This window comes from Sciurus carolinensis, chromosome 3 (genome assembly GCF_902686445.1).
Source record: "Sciurus carolinensis chromosome 3, mSciCar1.2, whole genome shotgun sequence".
Taxonomy (NCBI): Eukaryota; Metazoa; Chordata; class Mammalia; order Rodentia; family Sciuridae; genus Sciurus; species Sciurus carolinensis.
Window position 1 is genome coordinate 177,540,508 of NC_062215.1, and position 24,955 is coordinate 177,565,462.

The 24,955-nt window shown below is 49.7% G+C and overlaps 1 long non-coding RNA gene across 3 annotated transcripts in view; it reads left to right on the plus strand.

Annotated features, from left to right (window-relative positions):
- Nucleotides 1-373: 373 nt before the first annotated feature.
- Nucleotides 374-24,955, plus strand: part of LOC124980364 (uncharacterized) — a 45,126-nt gene continuing 20,544 nt past the window's right edge. Inside the window, exons 1-3 of one of the 3 annotated variants that reach the window (XR_007107789.1) lie at nt 374-459; nt 20,722-20,866; nt 21,526-22,641. This is a non-coding gene — a long non-coding RNA (uncharacterized LOC124980364). The other 2 variants (XR_007107788.1, XR_007107790.1) reach the window with 2 other exon arrangements.

Genomic DNA, 24,955 nt, shown 5'->3' on the forward strand with positions numbered 1-24,955 from the left:
ACAATAACACAGTGCCTCTTTGAACGTTATCACTAACACCGTCGTGAAAACAGCAGGAAGCTGAAGCTTGCGATGTGAAATGCTAGTGACCAACAGCCATGGCGATGCCAGGGTCCGGGGAATGGGCCTCGATCGCGACAGAACACAGCTGGGTCAAGTCCAGCAAGCCAAAGAATACTATCCAAGGGTGCTGCTAACCGCATTTTGCCTGAACACAATCGGGATGGCCTTTCTTCTCCTCCTTCCCCTACGCTCTTTGGGAATCACTGTCCCTGATGTAGGGGTCTGGCTGAGCCAGCCACAGGTGCATGGCTCGCTACTCCTCGTGGGAGGCCGCATTCCCCTGTCCACTGCTTTCTTCTCAACCCACAGGCAGCCCAGGAGAAGGACAGTGACCTGGGCAGGTGGCAGGAGGAAGAGATGCAGCGTGTTTGGGAACTGTCGTCCTCGGAAGGCCCGGTAAGAACGGCAATTGCCGGTGTCCGGGTGCCAGTGACATGCCAGGCTTCGTACCGAGTGCTCAGCACGAGCTGCTAAGGGGGTTCCACTGACTGCTTTCCAGCAGTGGAGCCTCTTCATTAATTATTTTGGCTTACACTTGGGAGTTCTCTGGATTTTCCCCTCAATTCCACACCGTTCCCGTGCATCCTTCTGGATGAATCTAGCATCCTTGAAAATTAGAGTTCAATGACAGCCCCATCTCAGCAAGCCCTGCTGCTCTCTGAAAGGGCTCCTGTCATTAGCGGTGGTTCAGGAACGCAGCACTCAGGAGCAAACATGCCTGAGGACACTGGACACTGCTCCAAGGGAGAATGGCATTAATCATTGTCAAGTGTGTAGATTTAATTAGATGTTGACAATTAATTATATATTAAGATACCATGGTCAGTTGTGTATTAAGGTTTTTTTTAAAGCCAGGTGAGGTGGTGCACACGTGTAGTCCCAGCAACTCAGGAGGCTAAAGCAGGAGGATCACGAGTTCAAGACCAGGCTGGGAAACTTGTGACACCTGTCTCAAAATAAAAAGAAAAGGGCTGGGGATGTGGCTCAGTGGAAGAGTGTCCCTGGGTTCAATCCCCAGAACTGGAATAAATGACTGTTTTGTTTTAAAAACTGCTCTTTTATCATCTCGCATATTTAATTTTTAACCCAGTTCTTTAAGGTCCGTGAGGTCATCAAACCTGTAATCACCTGCATAATTAAGGTGAAATTTGTTACTAAAATATCAATTTTAGAAAACTAAGATCCTTTCCGGTTTTTATGAACAACTCGTCTGTTGATCATAAAGAATTCAACTGGGGCAGAAAGAGTTCAAAGATGAGAAAAATCATCTAAATTTCTGCCCCTAAGAAATACCCATTTTATAGATTGAAGAACACAAGGCCCAATAAGAGATTCTTAATAACGGGAGACATATTGAAGAGAAAAAGGGTCTCCAAAGCACACTCCTGGATTGTATTTAGCGTTTGCATTCTGAGTAGAACAACCCAGAGTGTGATTCCAGGCCCTCTGCTGGAACTAACTCCTCCTGACGGTCATGGCTGTATGAAAACCACCACCCCCACCCGGAGGATTTCTCTTCATCTTCCGAGCTTCTGCTGAGCGTGGGCAAGTCACCACCCTGTCTGGTTCTCAGGCTCCACAGCCTCCAGATGAAGGCTGAACCCAGGCGTGGCTAATGCCGGCTCCTGCCTCACATCCTGTGTCTGCTTCCCTGTTACAGCGGAGAGCCTCCCACGGCGCCTGGAGAAGTGGGGAGCTCGAAAATATGGGGTAGAGGAACCTCTGGGAAACTCTGGCCTTGGGCTTGGGATGTGGGAAACTCAGATATCTGGGACAAAGATGAAGGGAGAGAGGGAAAGGACCGGATTTAGGAAACTTCATTTCTCTATTTAATCCAGGGTTGGCCTACATTTTACTGTCTGTGTCTTTGATGGCCTGGATATTTAGAAATGATGATTATGCAGAGAATTAAAATCTGAAATTAAAAAAGAAAGACCCACATTAGCGATAGGTCTTCAAATGATACCCAGGCCTCCTGCATTGCCAGTCCTGTTTTCAGATCAGCCATCAAGGGAGGGACAGGAGCGAAGGCCTGATACCATGTTGGCAAAAAACAAAGACCCATCCTACAGGGGAGTGGGAGGCCCCACCGACTGGTTGGCTAAGCCCAGGCGCGCCTGTGCCACAGTGCCTAAGAGCTGCACCGTCTCACCGAGTTTCTGGGCAGTTTTGTTAAGGTCTGCATGTCAAGGGGCCCCGGGCGTGCGCGGTCACCATGTCCAGGAGTAAGTGGGTCATATCAACAAAACCATCTCTGAACGAGGAAGTCTGGGCCACAGCCAGGTTCACTCGCTCTCATGGGTCTGCTCCACCGCGGGGAGCGGGAGGGACCCCTCCACTCTGCTCCCTGCCGGGTTCCCTGGTCTGGGAGCTACCTGGCATCCTCGTAGATGACGAGCCCCCAGTCCACCTGCAAAGATGGCTTCCTGCTGGGAGAGGCGACTCACAAAGTCATCCCACAGAAGATCCTTCCCGGCCCCTGTCTCGCACCCCAGGGATGAGGCCAGGACTCCCGCAGTGCAGCGGAGGACCCGCACAGCTTTCGAGGGTCAGTCCGCAGCAGGCCTGTCTAACAGCCGTGCGCTCCAGCCACCTGTGGCTGCGGGGACAGACCACCCGAACTCAGAGGAGTAGAACAACACCTTCCATCGTGCACAGAGGCTGAGTCAGGACTCTGGAGGAGGGGGGCTGCCCTCCGCTCCTGCTGCCTGGGGCCTCAGAGCGAAGGCGTGAAGGTCAGAGGGTCGCACTTCTCTGGCTCCTGAGCTGGGACAACAGGAAGGCTGGGCTGTTGGGTCCCTTGGCCAGAGCATCCGCATGTGACCTCTCCCCGTGTTCCTCTTTCTTGTTCTTTTTAGTTTTATCTGACAGCAGAGAGTATTCTGACCTATCGCGCGCACACACATGGAGCATAACTTCCATTCTTGTGGTTGCACATGATGTGGACTCACCCTGGTCGTGTGTTCACATGGGAACTAGGAAAGTTCTGTCCAATTCATTCTACCGTCTTTCCCACTCCCCCCCCTTCCCCCACTCCCCCGTCCCAATGCCATGAACCTCCCCTCCGCCGCTCCCCGCCTACTGTGAGTCAGCATCCACAGATCAGAGAGAACACTCTTGGCCTTTGGTTTGCGGGGATTTCTCCACGTGCCTCTTAGGGACAAATGTCCCTGAGACCTAGGTGGAGGCTGCCTCAGCCTCTGGCCTAGATTGAGCTGCATAGCTTCTCTTCCAGCACACAATGGAGCACAGCTCACCCAGGTCCAGGGCTGTACCTGCACCTCCAGATGGAGAGAAGGGGGAGGACATGGGCCACTTCTGGAGCGGCCCTGGGCTGAGGCCTGTCCATCAGGCGTCTGCATGGGGATGAAGGCCACTTGATGGTGCCAGAAGCTAGCTGGTTATGGAGGTAAGGTGATCCTCCTTCTTCTCAACCACTGCTTAGTGGTGTCCGCCATGTGCCAGGCGCTGCCTCAGCTACTGGACGAACAGCAAGGGACAGAATGCACAGAAATAGAGGCCTGCAAGGGTGGGGCCATAGCCCAGTGGGAGAGCACCTGCCTAGCGTGCGAAAGGCCCTGGGTTCCACCCCAGCACCACCAAAAATCTATAAATCATCTGCTTTTCAAAGAGGACAGCTGGACATGTCTTACCTAAGGTAAGACATGCTATACCAGGAGGTTCGATTTTGTGGAGAGAAGTAAACCATGGAAGTGTCAGGGAGTACCGTAGGATACGAAGGGAGGGGCACTGGCCACTTAAGAAAGGGTAGGCAGGCTTCGCTGAAGAAGGTCTTTAGCCAAAGACCTGAAGAATACGAGGGAGCGTGATGGGTTAGAGCACAGATTCCTTTGGCCTGTAGGGCCCATGCCCCTTCATATAAATCCAGGTGTGTTCCATGTTGCTTTGACCAATGAAAATGGAGAAGGTGGTTTGCACCAGCTTTCCAGTTAAGGCCTTGAGGAACTGGTGGCTTCCATTGCCTGCCTCAAAGACTACTGGACTTGGAGTCCAAGGCACCATGTAAAAAGCCCCAGCTATCCTGCTGCAGAGAACACGTGGAGACACTGAAGCTGCCTGAGAGGACGGTCCAGGTTGGGCTAGCTTCCCAGTTACACTACCATGCCATGTGGGCACAGACCATTTGGACCCTCCATTCAGTCCAGCCACCAGATGAATGCCACCCAGTGACTCTAGTCAAAGAAATCCATGTGGATTTCATCCAGCCAAGACCTGTCTGAATTCCTAACCCACAGACAAAATGCTAGTTGTTTTAAGCCCCTGAGTTCGGGACGGTTGTGTTGAGAGCAGCAGATGAATAGGGGGCGAGCATCTGGGTCAAGAGCCCTCCCAGCAAGAGTAAGTGCAAGGGCCCTGAGGCTGGGTCAGCTCCAAGCCCGGAGGATGGTGGGAGGGAAGTGCAGCTTGAGCGAGTGATGGAAGCAGCGGGCAGAGGATGAGAATGGAGCAGAGAGGACCCGCGGCTCCAGGATCGTGTGGGTCCTACCTGTCTTTCAAGAGCTCCACCATTTTCTCTAATGGGATGGGAAGCCACTCGCGGGGTTTTGAGCAGATTTTTTGTGACATGATTTAGAGGGTCCCACGTAGGAAAGGAAGGGTGGAACAGGAAGAAGAGTTGAGGGGCTTTCACTGCATCTCCCAGGACGCAGAGGGCCGGGTAGCATGGGGTGGCCCGGGCGGAGGAGCGGAGACAGGAGCGCTGGTGAGAACCGGGCGCATTGTGAGGGTGCAGCCCACAGGACTTGCTGGAGATGGAATGGGGGATGTCGGAGAAAACAGTGATCGGAGGTGACTCGGGTCTTCGGCCTGAGCCACCGGAAGGATGAAGCTGCCATCTACGGAGACTGGAGCAGATGGAGGCGAGGGGTGGTGAGAGTCTGGTTTTGGAGAGGTGAACCCAGGATGTTAAAGGACAGCTGAACAGGACTGCTGGGTGGACAGCTGGACAGGAGAGCCGAGTGCAGGGCTGAGGAAGAGGCTGCCACCACTGGGTGGCCTGTCTGGATGATGCCTGAGCCCCAGGGCAGGGGCGTGCCCGGCGGGTCCCGCGTGCTGGCTGGTCAGGAAGCTCTGAGAGTCCACTTGGGTTGTAGTGACATGAAAGGCCCTCGTGACCTCAACAGCAATGGCAGCTAGCTTCATGGAGTGTAGACCGACTGGCAGGTGCTGCTGCCTGTGAGCACTGTGCACGGCGACTCACCACCTGTGGAGGCCCCGTGTGGCAGGCGCAGCTAGACCAGGGCGCTGAGGTGGTGGCTGCCGCGAAAGGCACAGAGTCTTAGGATTCTCACCAGGACCAGGACCTTCACGAGTTGAGCTGTGTGTCCTCCAGTTCTAAAATGTGGCAGGAAGTTCCCGCGGTAAAGAACACAACTGCGATTCTCACCGAAGACGTCTCTTAACATAATCGTGGAGGTCGCTCTCACCCCGAACTGCGTGGACAACCACTCTGCACAGACGTGGTGGAGGAGGTGGCCTCCACATTGGCACCCCCCGCCCTGCAGCCTTCTGCTGGGATCCTCACCCTCAAAGCCACTGTCCCCGAGCATCGGCCTTTGGCTTCTCATTAGCAGTGTTGTCAATACCGTCGCCTCCTCCATTTTCTAAGAGGGTCAATTTGAGGAGTGTTTTTCATGAAAGTGACTCAGAAAACTTAGTGACCGAAGTAAGAATGTCGTTCAAAGGCCTCTAAGGATAAAAAAAAAGTCCCCTTGACTGTGCCGTGGCCGATGATGGGTTCCTGCCAGCTCTGCTCAGAGCAGGTGACCCTGAGCAGGGCTCTGCTCTCCTCCCTGTCTCACAGACAAGAGGACTGAGTCTGTCAGGAGGTGATGTTTCTTACTCCAGGTCACATGTCACTTAAGTGGCTGAGAGCATTCGAACCCAGTTCTTTCTGACTCCCGTGCTCTGTCCTCTCCTGTCCTGTGATGGGGTGGAGCCCCACTGGTCCCCCTCCACCCTGAGACACTCCTGAGACTCACCATGTGCTCTTGGACCCAGAAATGGTCTTGCAAATGCCCAGAGGCACCTGCTGAGAACCGGCTCCTGCGCGCCTTTCCTCGCAGTTGCTCCTGGAGAACTGAATTCAGCTCCCCAAGCTCTCGACTTCTGGGCTCACTGTAGCCAGCCAGGTGCCTGCACTCCCCCTTCTCAGTGAGGGAGAGCCTGTCCTCTCTCCCACAAGTGTGCTGCCCGCACCCATCGGGCTAACGTGTGGGTGCCGTCTACACCAGGGTCGCCAGGCACAGCCTGAGCACACCGGGGCCACCCCTGCTCAGGATCTTTAGGATCCCCTGCGAGCGTTTTCTTGAGCACACACACACTTGCTCTTTGAAACCTAACTGCGCCAGTCACTCCTGCTACAATTCCACACTGCGGCAAGCCCAGGGTGGCCCGTCTTTGGGTTGGGGTCTTCCTTCAGGGGGTGCAAGTCCCTCCAGATGCACATGTCCACTATTTATGATGAACCCAAATAGGCTTCTCCACATCCCCAGTTGAAGAGGACACCGCTTTTCAGGCGCAGGATGAGCCAGTCCCGGGTACCGAGGACTGCGGGTGCCTACACGCCGGGTGACTGATGAGTCCTGTGGCACAACCAGCAGGGGAGAAACCTGGCCTGTGCGTCCCAGAGTGCGGGGGGGGGTGAGCGTGTGGGCCATGTGTGTGTGTTGTGCTCTGCATGCGTGGTGTGTGTACACATGTGCATTGTATATTTTGCATGCGTGTTGTGTGTATGTGTGCTGTGTGAGGTATAAATGTGGGTATTACATGTATTGTGTGCTGTATGTGTATATTGTGAGTTGTGTGGCATGGGTGTATGTGCTATGTATATTTTGCATGTATTATGTTGTGTTTCATGTGCTGTACATGGGTTGTGTGTTGTGTGTTGGACTGTGTTGACTGCATTTTGTGTTCAGTGTGTATACGTATTAGGCGTTGTAAATGTGTTGTGTATTCTGAGTATTGTGAGCGTTCTCTGTGTATGCATTATATTTTGTGTGTTCTGTAGATGTGCTGTGAATGTTCATAAATGTGTGTAGTGTGTAGTGTGTTTGTTCTTTGTTCTGCGGGGACATGTGTTCTGTGTTTCTTGTGTGTTCGTGTGCATGTGGTGTGTGTATGCGTGTTGTGAATGTTCTCAGGGTGCATGCTGCGGGTGCATGTGTGGCCGTCGTGTGTACGTGTGGTCCGGAGACGGGAGCATGCATACGTCCATGTCAGCTTGCATGGGGAAAGAGTAGAAGTAGACTCCACAAATCAGGCTCAGGCTGGGCGGTCAGGTGATCCGGACAGGTGGGGTGTGACATGCAGCTGGCCAGGTGTACTGGAGATCCCAGGAAGCAGAGCGGTGACAGCAGTGCCCAGCCACACCTGCCCAGGTAGGGGCCATTACGACCAGGCCCATGGGATGCCTGAGAAGCAGATCAACAGAGAGATAGCCAAACTGATTTTGGCAAGAGAAAACCTGAAGCTCAGTGAAGGGGGACGTCAAGTTGAGCGCTCGCCTCCTTCCCCAGGAGGGCCAGCGTGAAGCACAGCTGCTGCGGTGCTGTCTGTCTTTCCTGGTCCTCCCTGGATCTGAGCTGGGCTCCCCTGAAGCCTCCTGCTTTGCGGATCTGGGGATCTGGCGTTCCGGCTGCCCTCAGGTAAAAACCACTACCTTTGCATCAACTAGTGTCTCTGGCCAGTTGTCCCCTTTCCTCCACAACTCAGGCTCTGGGTCTTAGGTGGCAACCACGCCCAGGAGGAGAGCCGACCTTGTGCTCACCCCTGGCTTTGTTATGCACTCTGCTCCGTGGCCGGGTTCCCACAGCCTGTGACTCTGGCCAGCGCTTTCTTAGGACTAGAGACAGAACCATCGAGTCTTCTGCCTAAATAACGCAGCCGTGGCTCTTGGCTGCCACCGAGCCCCTCTTTTTTCCCATCTCACTTAAAACAAAGGGTCCCCGTGGTCAACTACTCCAGTCCACTTGGAAACCTGGAACCTCAGGAGAAAAGGGGAGAGGACCAGAGAGGACCAGAGAGAGTGGCAGAGTCCAGGATGATAGCCTGCCGCGTGGGCACCACCCCCATTGGGAATGGGAATGGCTTTGGACTGATCGATGACTGATCAATGACGAATGCATGTGGTCACCTTCTCATGACCTTGGCTGCGTCCTGGAGAGGACTCACGAGCTTCTCTGTAGAGGTGACTGACTGTAAATGGAAGAAGAGTCAAGGCCCCAGGGCCTCCTGGCTCTGATGACCCGAGGGAGATCATGGAGGCTGGTCAACCCGTGACCATCCGGTCCCATCCCAGCCTGGTGGTGACCTAGTTCTGGGACACGCGTTGCACTACACTGGCCCGATTTTGAGCACTGTGGCCTCAGGCTAGTCACATGCCTGGCTGAGCCTTTGTCAGCTCATCTGTCCACGGGGCTGTGAGCACTCGGCTCAGAGGCCGTCCAGGCAGTGGGAGCCGTTTCACACGTACGAGCTCAATTAACCAATACGGCTGAAGACATAGAGACGGCCACTGTTTCTGATTTTATGAATGAGAACATGGAGGCACAGAAAGGCTAAGAGATTTGCCGGCCATCACACAGGGAGTCAGGGCCTGAGAAGGAGGCCACCACCCGCTTGGGCTCACCATTTCACATGCATCCAGTGCCACACCGTCACAATTGCGAGGTCAGGAAGGAACCATTACAGGCTATGACCAGTTGCACAGCCACATCCACATGTAGCCACAGCTTCCCACAACTAGAGCCACAAGACGGTCCCGCGTGACCAGAGCCAGTGCCCGTCCCTCAGCACGCAGGGATGGAGATGTGTGTGCTCAGGGCACGAGCAACATCGGAGGCGGGTAGACGTGCAGTCACACAGGAACCGCTGTCCAGCTCCCAGGAGCCCAAGGGCCTGGGAAGGCTCACAGAAGTCCCCCCACTGAAGTAAGAAAGCTGAAGAAAGCCCCGAAAAAGGGTCCACACACTCAGGCGCAAACCTGGAGATGAGCGTGAGCCTCGAATCAGAGACTGCGAACAGTAGACAGCTGAGGAGGAGGGCCCAGGGAAGTCCTGGGGTGCTGTGGATTAATCATGGCCCCCAAGGATCGTGTGGGGCGCATAACTCCAGTGCACCGTGGAGAGGCTCTGAAGGTGAGCCGGCCACAAGGGCTCTGCTCTTGTGAACGATTGGCAACCTTTTCACGGTAGTTAGTTATTGCAGGGGTGGGTTCCTGATGAATGGGCATGCGGGCCTCTTTCCCTCCCCCACCTTCTGTGGTTCTGTGGCCTTCCAGGCCTCTGCCTCCCACGTGGGGGAAGCAGCAGCAAGGCCCTCAGGGGATGTGGGCCCCGCACCCTTGGGTCTTCCAGCTTGCAAAACTCTAAGAGGTGAATCTCCGTTCTTTATAAACCACCCAGCCTCAGGTATTCTGTACTCAGCACGAGATCAGTTGTGATATTGGACAACTGGATTGAAGCAGAGGGAAGCAACAGGAGAAACAAGACATAAACCCTAGAGGACCATGGCTCAGACTGGGCTTGCCCTAGGGCCATGGTGGGGAGCTGGTGAAATATTTAGAAGACAGTAGCTAAGGTGCTCCTTCCCTGAGGGAGAGGGCTGGAGGCAGGCTGTCCAGAGAGACAAATAAAAATCAGGACACTCAGTGAAATATGAATTTCATGTAAATAGCGTACCAGTTTTAGTATGTCCCATATGATCTCTTATATGATATTGTATGTCTGCAAATCCCATGCAATTAAACAATGAATGATTTTTTAGTATAAGTATTATGTCCCAAATGCCATATAGGACATATTTATACTAAAACAAGATTCATTATTTGCATAAAATTCAAGTTTAATTGGATGTTCGTTATTCTGTGGCAACACTAAGTGAGGGTTTGGGAAAGAAGGTCTTGAGTCTGAATTAGGGGACATGCTGAGCTGCGAGGTGGACCATCCAAATAAGGACTAGGTGTGGCCAATCACATGTGAAAGGCTGGGTGCGCCTGCGATGGAGGCGGAACAGCACAGGGTACATCAGATGTAAGGACTGGAAGAAGCCACTGGCGTGGAATGTGCTCCACGGCGGAAATCTGTACCTCGAGACCTCCGGGTGCTCCCTACTCCCCAAGGCAGGCAGAGCAACGCTGTGGGGATCGCGGGTCTTCATTAAGGCTGTTTCTAACAGTGAGAAAGTGAAGGAAAGGTGAAGTCACTGGAACCCGAACAGGTCTGAGCCTGGGTTCCGGTGCATTGAAGGGTGCCTTATGTGTATGTGGCACTTTACTGCGTCTTATAAAAGTTTAAGGGAGCTTAGAAGTTCTTCTGCCTATTCTGTGAAGTATTTACTTCAGTTTTCAAATAATGAAATTAATCACAGAGCGACCTAGTAACTCAGTTCATTGTAAGAAAACCAGGGAGCAACAAGAGATGAGGAGAGCTGACCACGCCCAGCCCTTTGGACCCTCCCTCTTCCTCTCCACCAGGCTCTCCAGAGAACCATCATCAAGGAATACTTTTTGGAAAAAAACTACCTGGGGCCATGGTATGTACTCCCTGTGCCCCCAGGTGCCATCCCGGCTCAGCCTGCTCTTCGCAGTGGCTGAGGATGGAGAAGCCCTCCCCACCGGGCTGCCTCCGTCTGACCCTGGGCCACCTGCAGAGCCCCACCTGTGTGTTAGGGGGCTGCCTCCATCACCAGTCATGGGTTGGACGATAATTGAGTTCTAGTGCCCCAGTCTGTTTTAGCAGGAACTCAGCAGACCAAGCCCTACTAGACAAGTTCTTGCCTGGGTAAGGACCGTCGGCTCCTGAGGCATCTTGGAGACGAAACCTTTGGACAGCAACATCAGTGATTTGGGGATGATACATAGCCATGAGCGGCTAACAACCTCACACGTCTTCTCTCAGTTGCACATACTGCAAATACATAGATATTCTGTGTGTTTTTCTAATCAGTAAATTTCTGAGAAAAATATTTCTATGCACCCATGGATTAAATGGTAAAGAAATATAGGTGCTCCTGTGCCGTAGCTGCGGGAGACACACTGAACATGGCATCTATTCTCTCCCAGGCACGTGAGGCCCGCAGCTGCCTCTGATCTGATTACTCAACTTATGATTCTACCAGTGTAATTCCACTTCCCAGGTTCTCAGAAATACTTTAGGGCAAAGGCAAAAATAACCTACATATGTGTACAAACACATGCCACCCCCAGGACAGTGGACGTGTGGAGAAGATGGCTTGACTTGGCGCAGGCATCCTATCAGACTGCGTAGCCGGATCACACTGAGCCTTGGCTCTGCACGTGCTTCTGGGAGGCATCTGGTCTACCAGTGAGAGTTTGGGCTGCTCAGGAAAGAATCAGGACTTATGGGAACTGGAGATACTGACCTCTAGAAAGAGAAGACTTGAGTGTGTGCACCTGGGTGTGGGTGCGAGAGGAGGACTTCGGGTCTGCAGAGTGGAGAGGAACACTGAAGATTCTGGAAGAGCCACCACGTGGCAGGGACAGACTACATAGAGACAGGGAGTGAGTGACAGGAAGGCGATGTTGTGTGGGTTGAATACGGTTTAAGCGTGTCCCCCAGGGCCTGTGTGTTGGGAGCAGGGTCCCAGCGTGGCAGGGTTAGCAAGTGGTAGAACCTTTAAGTGGAGGAGCCGAGTAGAAGGTGATTGGGTTGATGGGGTCATTGCAGAGCTCATAGGATCTCTGTTCCCACGAGACAGAGTGTCACTGAAGAGCAAGACCTACCCCTCCATTCCCTGGCTTCCTGTATTGCATGTGTTACTCTTCGGGTCTGGAATGGCCCCAAAGGCTCATGGGGTGAAGACTTGGTCCCCAGATGGTGGCACTATTAGGAGGTGGTGGAAATGGTAGGAGGTGGAGCCTCGTTGGAGGAATTGGGTCAGTGAGGACATGATCTTCTCCCCAGCCCCTTCTCTCTCTCTCTCTCTCCTTCCTGCCCACCATGAAGTCAGCAGCTTTCCTCTACCACGTCCTTCCACCATGATGTTCTGCCTCACCTTGGGCCCAAAGTGAGGAGTCCAAGGGACCATGGACTGAAACCTCTGAAGCCATGAACCAAATAAGTCTTTTCTCCTCTAAGTTGATTTTTCCAGGTTTTTTGTCACAGTGATGAAAAGCTGGCTAACATGCCATCTGATCTCTCCCTCTCACACCCTGTCCCACTGTGATGCAATCTGCCATGAATGATGTGACCAGGGAAGCCCACCAGAGCCAGCATCAAAGTGCTTCAACTTTCAGCCACCAAAATTGTGAACTAAATAAACCTTTTGTATTTATTAAAAAAAAAATTTGTTCAATATTAGAAAGAAATTTAATTGAAACCTCCTTTATTTAATATATTACCCAACCTGAGGTATTTTCTTATAGCAACTAAAAATGGACTAATACAAAGGTTCTAGCAATTATTGCTACTAAGAAATAGAATGGATTGCATTATGAGGCAAGGAGTCTCCTGAGACTAGATTTCTGTTTTGGTAATCTATTGTCATGTAACAAACAAACTCAAACTTAAATAGTCCCCATTTCATTTATTTGACCACAATTCTGAAACCTGGGCAGGGTTTGTCAGGGCAAATCACGTGACATCACCTGGGCAGTTTGGAATGAAAGGATCCATTTTCAAGACGGCCTCATTTGTGACTAGCAAGCCAGTGTTGATGGTCAATGAAAATTCTGCCAGAGCCACGGGCTTGAGGCCTCCAGTCTCCTCTGTGTGGTCCCTACTGGTGACTAGGCTGGCTTCTCACAGTGTGGTGGTCATTGTATGGTCAGAATTCTTGCACAGGGCCTGGCTTTATCTGGACAAAGGAGAAATTATAAGGCCAGTTAAGGTCAGGCTCCAAACTGGCAAGGCTGCACTTCCTACTGGTTGAAGCAGGTCCTGGGCAGAGCAGACTCCAGGGAGGGACCACATAGATGTGAACACCTCAACGCATGGCCGGTGGGCCTCCCCCGGCCATGTTCGATTACAACATCCAACCTTGCTTTCTTATAGAAAAGATCCTTTCTCTGGGTAGGATATTGAGTTAGGTGAGCACTGATCCTTCTTCAAAATCTAAAATTCTCTGGCTAAATTTCTTTTCCACCTTTGGTGCCTAGTACAATAAGAGGCACGCCATGATGATTAAACTTGTACTTACTGATTGATTTCACACACTTTCAAGCTGAGGCACAGCCCCTGTCAATAATTTCCCAGTAACATAACACTCTGCAAGACATAACAATGTCTCCAGCCAATAAATGATTATTCTTAGTGCTGCTGATCCTAACCTGGCCCTAGGTAATTCATTCCGTAAATGGCTGTCTCCAGACGCAAATACCAGTTACTCTGGTTTGTAAATCTATGCTACCATATAAAGAATGATGAAGTTTATATGCTGTTAAATTTACATATCTATTTATTTTGCAACTTCAATTCTTTTTTAAAGGTGAAAATTCTTTTTATTGTAAATATAATACACCATCACTAGGGCAGATGTGTATAGGAAAGATGCTCACGGAAAATAATAGGGCTCAGTGGTAGAGACCTGCCCAAGTTCAGGGCTCTGGGCTCGATCCCCAGCACAGGAGGAAAAGAGAGAGAAGGAAAGAGAGGGAGGGAGGGAGGAGAGTAATTACTTAAAATGATGTACTGCTAACTACTCCAGCCTTTTTATGCATATTTAATATAGCTTAACCTCATGGTAGTTTTATTTCATTGAACTATACCATAACCCATTTTCTGTGATACTAAAAATTCTATGTCAAAATGAAATGTTTTATATTAAATAATGTTCAACAATATTATTAATCTGGGTGTGGTGTTACACACCTGTAATCCCAGCAACTTGGGAGGCTGAAGCAGAAGAATTTCAAGTTCAAAGCCAGCTTCAACAACTTAGTGAGAACCTGTCTCAAAATAAAAAAATAAAAAGAGCAAGGATGTGACTCAAAGGTTAAGTGCCCCTGGTTCAGTCCCATAATAATAATAATAATAATGATAATAATAATAATAGTAGTAGTAGTAGTAGTAAAAATCTCTATAAATGTTTTAAAATTGCTTTACTTCTATTTTATGGATATATACAGTTTGCTTACTATGCTAATCTTTGGCTTTAAATTTTAAAAAAAATTTTAACCTAACATATCTTATTATCATAAGTGTTTTTCTGCAAAAAATCTTTATTTAGAAATATATTTTAGCACACATTTCAAAGACATGAATTTCTTTTGTCCAGGGTGGGAGTTCTGGGGATTGAAATCAGAGTCTCTTAACCACTCCACTGAGCAACATTCCCAGTCCCTTAAAAAAAATTTTTTTTTTGAGACAGGATCTCACTAAGTTCTTCCAGCCTTGATAAGTTGCTAGGGCTGGCCTCGGACTTTGAATTCTTCTGCCTCAGCCTCCTGAGCCACTGAAATTACAGCTGTGCACCACTGTGCCCAGCTCAAAGACAGGTTTTAATATTTCTCACTTCATTCACAGACATTTATTGAGCACCTACTATGTTCAGCTAATAGAAATCACTGAAATATTGATTATTTCCACAAATGTGGAAGGGGTAGCTAAAACAACAGAAACCGGTTCCCTCACAGCCCGGGGGCCGGAAGTCCAGATGGAGGTCTTGGTAGCCTGTTTCCCTTCCTGGAGCCCCAGGGAAGACTCCTTGCTCCTGTTGTCCTCCTTGCTTCTGTTGCTGAAAGTCCCTGACCTTCCTGACCTGGTGCTGAGGGATGATGACTGAGAAGCGCAGGCTCTGGTCTCCTTCAGCATACACAGCCTCTTCCCTTCTGCGTCTCCTGTCAAATCCCCCTCTTCCTGTGCGCTCACCAGACCTGGGCTGAGGCCCTCCCTCACCCAGCAGGGCCACGGTGTAACATCTTCATGTCTGCGAAGGTCCTATTTCCAAATAAGACGCATTGCAGGTGGACGTGGAGGTTTGGAGAACACTACCTTGGTCCCGGTTCCGTGAATACCTCTTCTGACTCTCTGTTGCCCTGCTGGGTGCAGGTGCGGGTCCGCCTGAGGCTTAGAGAAGTCAGTTCTCTTTCCTGGCCGGGCAGTGAGGAGGCCATGGAGCAGGTGTGGAAAGCCGGGCACGCTGCTCGGCACTGCCTGCAAACACCAGCTGAGCTGCCAGAGGGCTCTCTGTTCAGAGGCTGCAGGTCGAGGCTTTCAAAAGTTACCGGCTTGTCCAGTCGAGAGGAGAATGAACCAGCCAGTGGGTCCCACCGACCCCACTCCCTTTTATTTATTTATTTATTTTTCTTTGAGAAAGGAGGAAGAAACCTTGGGAAAACTCGGGAGGTGGATCAAAGAGGGAACAGGGCTCTCTTGAGCTCCAGGTGGGGAGCCAGGGACAGCAGCCCACCTGGTGCCCCGGGGGCTGCAGCCCGTTAGAATCCCAGCATTCCAGGGCGGGACCGGTTAGCCTATGGCTCTGAGCGGTGCCCGTGCTATGGCAATAGATGAGGAGGTTCCAGCTAACCAGACGCCCCTTTCCTGATGCATCTGACATCTGCTCCTGCCAGGAGGACATGGACTGGCTTAAAAATAGCCTCTCAGCCCCTTCGTTTCCACCTTCACATCCTGAATGTGCACAGAGGCTCTAAATTCGGAACTGACAAAGGCGCCTGAAGATCGCTTTTCAGGATGGAAAGGGCTTAATGGGTCTTTAGAAAAAGGGTTGAGTCTTTCCTTCTCTACTGCCCCTTAGTTTGAACTATTTTCAATTTTTTTAGGGAGGCGACACAGATATCTTTTTTTTTTTTTTTTTTTTCCAGAAATGGATCTGAGCTGAAAGGGAAGCCTCTGTGAAGTGAGTTTCCTGGGGAAATCAGACCTCCGCCTTCCAAAGTGAAATTGTCATTGGCAGCCACCAGTGTAGCCACCGCATTGTGGCGCTGAGTTGGTCCTGGGCTCCACCTACTATCCCCACTGCTGCTTCTGTGGGTGGAGGTGGGCTCCCTAGGAGGCCGGGGTCCTAGACACGGGGTCCTGCCTCGGCTTGCTTGGCTCCTCTTTAGCAAGAGGACAACTCCCTTCTACTAGAACACCGTGAGCGTCTCAATCCGAATGGAGAAGCGCGTATTCCACGAGTCTCCTCTGCCCCCATTCAAATCAAGGAGTAATCCGAAGGAAGAAAGCGTGAGGGCAGTGGCCCCCAGGGACAGTGCATTTCAACAGCACACCAGAAGCTGAGGTTCCTGCAAAATGTCATCGGCAATGGAAATCCGAGGAGGGGACTTGATGTGCTGAGTCACGTGCATGGCGCCTCCTTCCTGGGTAGGTGATAGCAGGCCGCCATCTAACCTCTGCAGAGATGAGAGGCAAGCAGGGGCATGGCCAAGGAGGGGAGTCACAGTCACTCCCGCAGGTGTCCCGGAGCTGGCAGTCAGGCCAGATGGTCACGGGGGCCTTTGCCACTACCTCTGCAGGGGAGCCCTCCAGCTGCTGAGCAGGGGTGCCACAATGCTGGGGAAGGAACAGGTGGCCTACTGTCCTTCTGCAGAGAAACTGCCCAGTGCAGCCCTGAAGCCCTTCAGCAGGGAGACCTCTGACCTGTCAAAGAAGAGGTGTGATCACGGTGGCTTTCTCTCCCCGCTTCCCTGGGCCTGGACACTGCCAGCAGGATCCTGAGCACTCTCGCCCGGCACCTCATGGAAGCCAGCACCACCACCTCTGCTACTGGGGTACAGATCAGGCCCATCTGCGTGATCAGCAAGCCGCAGGAACCACGGAACAGCTGGAAAGAGACGGTAGCTCCAAAAGGAACTCGGAGCAAGCACACCCTCAGGGAGACCCCTAAGTCCTGGTGTGGATTAGGCTTATTACTGAGCAGGACAGAGATCAAGTCCCCCACTTCACGTTCTTGATGGACACTGGTTCTGTGACCAGAGAATGGCGTGGAAGTAGGAGAGATGATTTTCCGAGGAAAGTACTACTGAATTAAAATGAAAACGGTCGGTGTAAGAAGGGAAAGAAGGGAAGCTCTGGAATTCTCAGCAGGAAAGCACAGAGAGGAACGAGGTGAGCAAGATGACGTTGGTGAGTAAGCCAGAGACATGCGGGATGCAGAGGACACATCCAGGAGCTTCAGCTGCAGGGGACCGGGCAGGCAGGAGGCTTTCCAGGCTGGGGGATGCTTTGTTTGTTCTCACTTTAGAAACCTTTTCCATGAATGTGGTTCTAAGTCCTTTGACTGTAATATTTGGGCATCTTCTTTTTCTTGATGGTCTACTTTCAGGGTCTCCTGAGGAATCTGTTTCTAGAACCACCTGGAAATTGGTAAGAATAAAGATTTCAGGGCAAATTAAAACTACACTGAGATTTCATCTCACTCCCATCAGAATGGCAATTATCAAGACTACAAGCAACGATAAATGTTGGCAAGGATGTGGGGAAACTGGTGCACTCATACACTGCCAGTGGGACTGCAGATTGGTGCAGCCACTCTGAAAGCAGTATGGAAATTCCTCAGAAAACCTGGAATGGAGCCAGGGTTTGACCCAGTTATCCACCCCTCAGCATATGTCCAGAGGACTTAAAATCAGCATACTATCATGATGGAACCACATCAATGTTCGTAGTGCTCAATTCACAATAGCTAGATTGTGGAACCAACCTAGATGCCCTTCAAGAGGTGAATAGATTAAAAAAAAATGTGGTACATATACACAAAGAAATATTGCTCAGTCATAAAGAGAAATGAAATTTTGGCATTTGCCAGTAAATGGTTGGAACTGGAGGCTATCATGCTAAGTGAAATAAGCCAGTCCCTCCAAAAACAAAGGCCCAATATTCTCTCTGATCTGCAGATGCTGATTCACAATAGGGGGGCAGCAGGAGAGGAGTGGAGGTTCACTGGCTTGGACAGGGGGGAGTGGGGGAAAGGAGGGGGGATGGAAATGGGAAAGACAGTAGAATCAATTGGACATAATTTTTCCTATGTTCATATATGAATATACGACCAGTGTAACTCCACATCAAGTACAACCACAAAAATGGGAATTTTACTCCATGTATGTATAATATGTCAAAATACACTCTACTGTCAAGTATAACTAAAAAGAACAAATTAAAATAAATAAATAAATAAATAAATAAATAAATAAATAAATAAAGGATACAGATTTCAGGACCTCGCCCCCATCTTCTGGATTTGAAGTTGGAGGAGGAGGTGGACATTTTACTTTAATTTTATCAAGCACTTGAAGTCTGCTCATGATCATTTCAGTTTGGAAAATGGACATGTTTTCAAGGCCTTTTCAAATAACTAATGTGAATTTATTAAACAATTTTGTTGTATTTTTGTAACTCATGAATTTCTGGTTCATTTTATTTTTTGTTGTTATTTTTTTTCCTCCTCTAGATTTTTTAAGATAAATCCTCAGCTTACTGACATTTTTCTCTTTTTTGCCAAGTGACAAAAGCTTTTAAAACAGAACTTTCACTGGAGGATATCTTTGTTTAAAACTCTAGGGCTTGGGATGAGCAGCGTCTGTATGAGTGCTATTTCTAAATGAGTTGAAACTGCAACTTGATTCCCTTTCATTAACCAAAGCATCATTTAAAATTGTTTTCCTCCTGGTTTTTGTTTAACTTTTAAAGTTGTCTTTTTAAAATTTCACTGCTAGTAAAGACTTTAAGTGCTGTATCCAATAAGATGCTTGAGCAGAATATATGGCCAACCCTGAACATCTAGACAAAATTGTAATTAGTAAGGGTGTATAAATTTGGGGATAAAAGACACGGTTAAATTAAGAGAATGGAATTAAATTTTGGAATGTTTCATTATAGAGCAGCGTGTCTGAATGGTGACACATTAGTAATGTGGCCTGGCTAGTTCTCTGTGGTGGGGACTGTCCGGTGTTTATGGGAGGTTTACAGGAGCCCTGGCCCCACCGTCTAGACTCCAGTCACTCCCTCCCACGCCCCATGTTGTGACAACTAACCCCAACTAACACTGTCTCCCGTACTTGAGAAACACTGATTAAATCAGACTCAGAAAGTCAAGGGTCATGTTTTCTCTCAAATGTGGAAGCTAAAGAGAAAAAGGGAAAAAGAGGGATCTGGTGGACATAGAAGGTGTAGAGGAAGGAGCCTGGGAAGATTGATCAAGGCATTCTGTGTGCAGGTAGGGTGCGCCATGACCCAGCCCACCGTTCTGTGTAATTAGTATGTGCCGAGAAGAGGACAGAGAGAGAGAGAGAGAGAGAGGGAGAGAGAGAGAGAGAGAGAGAGGTCCTTACTTGGTTATGACTCTAGGAACCTGCAGGTCCTAAGCATCATCTGCCTTCCCCATTCCTCTCAAAACCTTCCTCCAGTGCAGGTGAGCAGCCCGGGCTCCAGAGTGGACAGGGAGAAAGAGAGAGGTTGTTCTGAGAAGAAGACAATCAAGGCATCGATTCTCTTCTCTGGTCCAGCAGAACTCACAGCTCTTTCCTTCTCCACTCACGGCAACCGTTTTGCAAGCCCATGTTGTTAAATTACCAACCAAAGCATCTAGAACAACTCCTGCCAGACAGTTAGGCAGCAGGTCCTTAATAGACCTCTCCAAAAATTTATTTTACATCCCTGAACAGTGGGCATTTAATCTCTCTCTTGCAGTCAATAAATCGAGGCCCGGGGAGGGTAAGTAAATGGCCCCGTGCAGAGTCAGTGCTGCAGAAGAGAGCTGGAAGCAAAGCCAGGAGCTTGGGAAGGAAGCCAGCTGTTGGACTTGCCCCTACCCACAACCCAATGCTCATGAGGTTACCCATCAAGTTCATAAAGTGACACTGTCCTGCAAGGTGTGAACATTAATCTCAAGAGGCAGGGGGACCCCGGAGGCCTGTGTCCAGGTACCAGGGGTCGCCTGGCCTCCTTTGCAATGCCTTCATTTTATTTCATGAAGTTTATGTGCCCTTGTATGAAAGATAAAATAAACGTTCCTGCCATTTGATCCACTGATTCTGCTGATGGCAATCTATCCTAGAAAAGCAAGAAAAACTCTTCACTGTAATGAAGCATTTGTTGTAGTGTTATTTATAACAGTAAAACTCCTGGAAAAGGACAAATGCCCAAATAGGGTAATGGATTATTAAATCATGATTTGGCCACACAATGAATTATTACAGAAATATTTTATCTTCACAAAGCTATTCTACTCTGTTTTGTTTTGAGATACACAGTTGTCCCTTGATATCCAGGAGGGACTGGTTCTAGGACCCCTCGAGGATACCTAAAACCACAGATCCTTCCAGTCCCTCACCTAAAGTGGGTAGTAATTGCACAGAACCTATGCCAACCTCTCTTCTACTTTAAATCCTCTCTAGATTGCTTATAATATCAAATACGGTGCAGATGCTATGCGAATTGGTGTTGCACTGTGCTAAGAAATAATGACAAGAGAAAAACACCTGAGTGTAATGCAGTTTCCACACCCCCAAATCTTTTCAGTTGGTTGAATTCACAGATACGGGAGCTGAAGATGTGGAGGGTTGGATTAGTAAATTAATGGCACCGACAGGCACAAAGGTGAGAGTCAGTGTCCATCACTTTAAGTAGCAGGCACTCAGAAGGTAGCCATGGTGCTGCTGCTGGCTCTGCTGGATCCTCTCTCTCTCTCTCTCTCTCTCTTTCTCTCTCTCTCCTGCAGCATTGAAGACTGCCTGCGTCTTGCTGGATGTGGCCACGTGACCTGCTTTGGCCCATGACCATAAGCAGCAATGTCGGAACCTTTGTCCAGGAAACCTCCTAACACTGGAGTCTATCGTTTCGTCAACCTTGGACAATGCTCGCGGGTAAGCCCAGAGTCCCTGTTTCTTCAGCCTCTTTCTTCCTTGCCAGCCCTTGGGTGCTGGGGATTGAGGCCAGGGATGCTCTACCACTGAGCCACATCCCAGCCTTTTTATTTTTATTTTCAGACTGGGTCTCACTAAGTTACTGAGGCTGACTTTGAACTTAGGATCCTTCTGCCCCAGCCTCCGGAGTCACTGGGATCTCAGGTGTGACCACTGTGCCTGGTTCTTTCTTCCATTGTTAATTCCATTGTTAATGAGGTCAAGTCATGTCATATTAAACATTTACAGTTATCTTTTTAAGAGTTGACTCCTTACAATATTTAACTAATTTTTTGGTAAATATTCTTGGCAAGTTGGCCCATTGCCTGCCATGAAGGTTGCAAATACCGCCTCTCTCTTTGGTCACTTTTCCTTAGGTGTGGCTCTTGGTTTCCCTTCACAAAGAAGTTGATGTTTACATCGCCAAATTAATTTTTTTAAAGGGTTTCAGTCTTATGACATGCTTAGAAACCACTTCCCCACTCCCAAATCACATACATTGATTTAAAGCTGGATTCTAGTACTTGTGTGGTTTCATTTTTTAATTCTTAAATGTTTATACTCCAGGATTTATTTTGGCCCAGGGAGTAGATAGGGGAGAATTTTATTTTCTGTTTCAGCTGGCTAGTAGACTGTCCCAACTCCATTTATGAAGCCATCACTGCCAGGCCTGTTATTGGAAATCCCGGGGACGGTTAATGCAGGCAGCATCTGTATCACATGCATCGTGAGGAAGCTGAACGAAGCAAAACCCAACCAAAAGGAGGAGCCCTCTGAGGAGGCACGGAAGAGTGGCCATGAAGTGCACGCTTGGTCTCAGAGAAGGAGGGCTTACGGGGTCCACTAGGACACAAAAATCCAAGGAAGATCCCAGTGCACTGGAGGACAGAAGCCCCAACACTCTGCCTGTGTGTTTGTCCACTGCAACACACAGCTGGGCCTCCTGGTCACTTCCTGGTTGATACCACCTTTATCAGTGTTTCCACTGCAGCCAGACTGGAGGTGGGGTAGTCAGTGCTGGACTGTCTCTGTGCCAAGTGTATACTCTCAACAACTGATTGCATGACGGCGGAAACAGAGAAATTGGGGCAGAAGTACAGAGTGGCTTTAAGGGTCTCTGAGGAGCCATGGTCTGAACCATTACCATGTACACACAGAGGAGCCCCTGCAGATGACTGCTGAGTACCAAGAGCAGTTGGCACAAGTGCCACATTGTAGCCACCACTGACCATAATCTTAGCAGAAGAAACCTGAAAATCCCCAGAATTCCCATCATGTACATTTTTGTTTAATTTTTACAATTTGTTCTAATTATACATGACAGTAGAATGCATTTACGCATTTTGATAAATCATACATAAGTGGAGGATGATTTCTCCTTTTTTGATTGTACATACTGTAGGATCACACTGGCCATGCAGCCATGTATGTACATGAGGTAAGAAAGTGAAAATAAAAGTGAAAACCAGCAAAGGGAGGAGCTACACTAAAGGAATAGTCAACCAATGGAGAAGCTACACCAATTAAGAACCAGAAATAAACCAAAATGATGGGGAATACAAATCATATCTCAATAATAACCTTGAATGCTAATGGTCTGAACTCATGAGTGGAGTTACATGTCTAACCATGGCTACAACTCGGAGCGGCTGCCTGATGATTGTGGAGACCTTAGTTCTGATTCTTAGAAGACAAAGTTGTTCTGCCTTCCTTCCACCAACTCTCTCTGTTGCCAGGTCAGTAAACAAGGTACACCATGAATTATTCTATTCCTCTATTTGCTCTTTGTGGTTAAATAGACTCACTTCTTGCTGCTTTTCAAAAATGGTATTTTGCCTCGTTTAAAATTTTGTTGCTTTTTAAAAAAATAAATCCTATGCTAAAAAGAAAAAAAAAAATAAGCACCCTATCCCAAGGAAGTGTGTTCACGGAAGGATTCTGTTCTGGAAGGAATTATAAAATGCTGTTTGGTGGGGAGGCATTTTCCCTTTAATACTTTTATATATTTTTTGATGTTTTAGCATATATGATATTATTTTATAATTGGGAAAACCGTCTGTCTCATGTATCATTCAAAACTCTTGTGCTATTGAGTGACTACGGAGTGGGGCCTGTAGATTCAGCTTATTTTCCTCACGGAATGGTTGACCTCGCCTTAGCTAGATTGCAGAAATTCCCTAGATTCTGACAACAGTCCTCGCTGATCTTCTGCTTTATCATGTGTCATATCTCAAATTCATCACCCCATAAACTGTCCAAGCAGTGGGCAGAAGCACAGGTTTCATCAAGTGAAGAATTACGGCACATTTTTCGTAAAGGGAAAGTAAGCCCCTGGGTGCCGCCGAGCTGCGGGAGGGGTGCTGGCCATCTGCCTGCTCTCCCTCGCCTCCTCTGCTGGATGCTTCCCTCTTTCTTCTGCTTCTAGTTAGACTTTGGAAATGCTTCGGCCTTTTTTGTCTCTCTCTCTGTCTAACGCGTGACAAGTCAAGGCACTTTTCTCCAGACTCACAGAGGGTCCTGTAGCCAGGACAAGGGACAAACTACCTCTGACCCTTAGGAGCCTGTTCACGTATGTCCACGTGCTGCTGTTGGAGTTCATAAATATAACTTGTGTCATCGCACAAGCCAACAAACGTATGCAGACTTCAGCAAGGTATGGAATATCGTGTCCACTGAGAGACCCTTGCTGCCATTCACGATTTCTATAAGGTTGCAGGTGCGAGCAGTGCTCTGTGTTGTTCAGGGACCATCTGGGAATGCTCCAAAGCAATGCAGGAGGATTGTCCCTGTCCGTCAGGCCTGGGGTCAGCCCTGGCAGGGAGGGCAGCAGTGTGCCTGGGGAGAGGTGCAGGAGGTGAGTCTCATCCTGAGCACCTGGTGACTACGTGAGCAGAGCATGCATGGTGGGGAGGGAGGGGTCCAGGTGACTCCAGCTGCTGCGTCGTGTGGCCAGGTGATGGCAGAAACTTCTCTAAGAGCCAGAATGTTGAAGGAGGCTGCATGTCCTCTCTTCTTTCCCCTTCCATTCTGTGCCATGTGGGTTGATCTGTGTGGACTGGCACGCCTGGGTTCCCTCATCCTGTGGCTTTCGGTTGGCTTTGGCCAGTGGGCAGCATCAGGAGGGCTGGGAGGGTGAGAGGAGGGGATGGTGGTGTGTATCCCGGGCTCCTGCCACACTGGGCTGCAGGCTGCCCGGGCCACAGGCTCTCTCCTGCTGCTCCAAGTGCCGGGAGTGCTTCCTTTGCTCCGATGCTGCCAGCACAGGGGCATGTGGCCGTGCCTGGTTGGTGTTCTTCAACTGTGCCCACACCTTGAGAATGGCTTCCTCACCAACCGTCCTCACAGCTTTGCTGAGAATGGGAAATGTGTTCGTTTTCTATTGTTTCTGTATCAAAATTACCACGAACTCAATGACTTAAAGTGGGATTTTTTTCTTGCACTCTGGAGGTCAGAGGTCTGAGAAGGTGGAGGTCCTTCCCGGCAGGCCTCTGGAGGATCCACTCTTGCTGCTCCAGGGGCCTCGGGCTGCCCTGTCCTTGGCTGGTGGACTTGCTCACTCTCGTCTCTGCCTCTATAGTCCCATCAGCTCCCATGCTGGCCCTCCTGCTTCCCTCTCAACAGAACCTGGTGGTGACACTGCACCAACCTCAGCCATCCAGGGGAACCCCACACCTCCCGTCCTTGACTTCATCACATCTGCAGAGTCCCTTGAACATGGAAGGGAACAGACCCGCAGGGTTCAATTTCAGGATTGGGACGTGAACAACTGGGAGGGGATCGTCATAACTCAGGAAAGATGGTGCCTCTGACTTTGGCTTCAGCCACCTGTGGGAGCTGGAGGAGAGGTGGAGGGGGCTGCTGGACATCGGGGTCTGGGTCAGCTGAGCAGTCAAGGGTGTCCCTGTCCTCACATCCTGCACCGCATGCTGGATCCAGAGGAATGTGCAGTCGCGCCTGTCTTCTCACAGCTGGTTCGCCGGGCCCTGCGGAGGAACCCGCCTGTTGCAGCCTCTCAGGGGTCTTCTGAATTCAGTCCTGTCCTCCCAGGCC